The sequence below is a fragment of the Stenella coeruleoalba genome (assembly GCF_951394435.1).
Source record: "Stenella coeruleoalba genome assembly, chromosome: 20".
In the NCBI taxonomy this organism is placed as follows: domain Eukaryota; kingdom Metazoa; phylum Chordata; class Mammalia; order Artiodactyla; family Delphinidae; genus Stenella; species Stenella coeruleoalba.
In genome coordinates, this window is record NC_137166.1 from 53669438 (window position 1) to 53672782 (window position 3345).

General features: G+C 46.9%; 1 pseudogene across 1 annotated transcript; it reads left to right on the forward strand.

Annotated features, from left to right (window-relative positions):
- The first annotated feature begins 1483 nt into the window (after positions 1 to 1483).
- LOC307179090 (vomeronasal type-1 receptor 4-like) lies at positions 1484 to 2712 on the forward strand (annotated as a pseudogene). Its single transcript has one exon. The product of its transcript is annotated as a vomeronasal type-1 receptor 4-like (transcript).
- The last annotated feature ends 633 nt before the right edge of the window (positions 2713 to 3345 follow it).

A 3345-nucleotide genomic window follows, 5' to 3' on the forward strand; every position in this document is an offset into this window, starting at 1 on the left:
TTGCAGGTGCTGTTTTGCATATATGTCTTTTATGTCAGTATCATTCACAAATCTTATTACTTTGCTAGTCTTTTCACTTAACTCTGAAGTTAACAAATAGATAAGTATATGAACTGAAAATAATAATAATGTAGTTTTGGCTTATGCTCTTTTATCATGTATTAGTGTTTGATGTCCCAAAGTTTACGGCATTACATGTGCTTATTCAATAATTCCTGTGATAGGTGCCATTATACCTGCTTTTCTGACATAAAAATAAAGGAGTCTGGGACTTCCCTGGTGGCACAGTGGTTAACAATCTGCCTGCCGGGCTTCCCTGGTGGCGCAGTGGTTGAGAGTCCGCCTGCCGATGCAGGGAACACCGGTTCGTGCCCTGGTCTGGGAAGATCCCACATGCCGCGGAGCGGCTGGGCCCGTGAGCCATGGCCGCTGAGCCTGCGCGTCCGGAGCCTGTGCTCCGCAAGGGGAGAGGCCACAACAGTGAGAGGCCCCCGTACCGCAAAAAAAAAAAAAAAAAAAGAATCTGCAGGGAACATGGGTTCGATTCCCTGGTCTGGGAAGATCCCACATGCCGTGGAGCAACTAAGCCCGTGCGCCACAACTACTGAGCCTGCACTCTGGAGCCCTCGAGCCACAACTACTGAAGCCCACGCGCCTAGAGCCTGTGCTCCGCAACAAGTGAAGCCACCACAATGAGAAGCCCGCGCACCGCAATTAAGAGTAGCCCCACTCGACACAACTAGAGAGAGCCTGCGCACAGCAACGAAGACCCAATGCAACCAAAGATAAATAAATAAATAAATAAAAGACTCCACCAACTTTAAAATAAATAAATTATTAAATAAAGGACTTTTCCTGTTGCTGTCCTAATACCGAGCCATTCTCATCTTCATGACATTACCTTGTCCTGGAGCAGGTTCCTGCAGTATTCTGGTGCTCGCAGGGCATTGACATGTATTAAGATACCTAAAGGGCTTCCCTGCTGGCGCAGTGGTTGAGAGTCCGCCTGCCGATGCAGGGGACACGGGTTCGTGCCCCGGTCCGGGAGGATCCCACATGCCGCGGAGCGGCTGGGCCCGTGGGCCATGGCCGCTGGGCCTGCGCGTCCGGAGCCTGTGCTCCGCAACGGGAGAGGCCACAGCAGTGAGAGGCCCACGTACCACCAAAAAAAAAAAAAAAAAAAGATACCTAAAGCTTCATTCACAATACATAGTGCCCTATAAAATAAAACTTTACAAGAATGGAATCTCGTTATAATGAAAATATAAAATACCACCAGTCTAAAATAAGTTGTGAAATTAAAACTAAATATGGACCTGGATTATTATTTGAATAGAACCAACTGGCTTTTTGGCAGAGAATGGTGGTTCAATGCACTATCTTTACCAGCCTAATGGGTCTCAAGTCTTCACTCTGCCCTACGCAGCAGATTTCAAGAAGCATGTAACCTCTCTGTGTTACCCTTCCCTGTAAAACTGAAGTCACAGAAATCCCGGGCTCGTGGATTCGTGAAGCATGAAGTGATCATGTGGCGTGCCTTCAACGAGTCATTTTACATATAAGTGCTCTTTATAATGTATACATTCAACCCTTTTAAGGCTGCTAGTAACAGAAAAACATGAAGTACATTTTTCTAACCGGGAACTCACGGCAAGTGCAGAATATTGGATTTCAGCTGACATGATTCATGTAGCCCAAGCCTCATATTCCCATGCAGGACATTTAAACTCGCAAGACAAGTATCAGCGACTGTGAACTGAGAGGATGGCTAGCAGCGATTTGACAGTGGATGTGATCTTCTTAACACAGACTGCGGTTGGAATCCTGGAGAATTTCTCGCTTCTTTGCCGTTATATCATCCTTCCCTTCACTGGCTACAGGTTAAGGTCCACAGATTTCATCCTTAAGCACCTGATTGTAGCCAACTTCTTGGTCCTCATCTCTAAAGGGGTCCCCCAGACAGTTATTCCCCCTTTGGGTGGAAACATATACCCAGTGATTTTGGATGCAGACTTCTTTTCTTTCTTCACAGAGTGGGGAGGGAGTGTCCACTGGTAGCATCTGCCTCTGGAGTGTCTTTCAGGCCACCACGATCAGTCCCAGGAACTCCAGGCGGGCAGAGCTTAAAGTAAAATCTCCCAAGTACATTGTTGCCTCTATTTTCCTGTGTTGGATGCTCCAAATGCTGGGAAATGTTGTTTTTCCTATCGATGTAACTGGCAAATGGAGCAACAAAGACCTCACAAACGGGAAGGATTTTTGATACTGTTCTGCTGTTCATCGTGACGAAACCAGACAGACATTGTATGGAGCATTGCTATTATTCCCTGATGTTTTCTGTTTGGGGCTCACGCTCTGGGCCAGTGGCTCCATGGTTTTCATCCTGTACAGGCATGAGCAGCAGGTCCAACACATTTGTACCAACGCCTCCCCCAGGTCCCCCCCCCGCCATCTTGAGTCCAGAGCTGCCCAAACCATTCTTCTCCTGGTGAGCACTGTCGTCTGCTTTTATACCCTTTCCTCCATCTTTCAACTTCTTTTGTCTCTTTCTGATCATCCTAGCTGTTCCCTGTGGACATCACTGTAATCACTGCTGCGTGCTTCCCCACTGTCAGCCCCTTCCTGCTCGTGAGCCGTGACCCCAGTGTACACAGCCTCTACTTTGCCTGGTTCAGGAATACGAAATCCCCCACTGTTAGGGGAAATATGTAAATTGTGTGTATTTCCACAGTGCACAGTTGCCAATTCCTTCCTTCCTTCACCCTCAGTGTCCAAAGGAGAGTTTTGAACTGGAACCTGTGGAAGAACTGCTTTCGGGCTGATTCATGTTGTTGGCAGAATACGTTTCCTTTAATGACTCACTTCTGAATATCTCCATCTAGAAAGGCAGCATTAGCAAGTTGAATCCCTCTTCTGTTTTCAATCTCTTACTTCTTTCCGTTGTAGCTATTTGGCATCTGTTCTTTAAAGCTCAGGTGATTATACTCCACCCACCTTCATTAACGAGGAAAATCTGTTCCAGTCAGCTAGGGCTGCTGTAACCAAGAATACCACAGGGGAATGCTCCAAGGTGATGGAGTAGGAAAACCCTGAGCTCTCCTCTCCTCCTGGACACACCAATATTACAACTGTATACAGAGCAAGTATTGATGAGGAAGACCAGAAGCTACCAGAAAAGATCTTCTACAACTAAAGGAATGCAGAAGGATCCCCAGTGAGACAGGTAGGAGGGTTGGAGTCTCGGTAGAGTCAAGAACCATATCCCTGGGTGCGTGACCCAGAAACAGGAGAATAATACAATTACAAAGATTCTTCCCAAGGGGTGAGCATTCTGAGCCCTACATT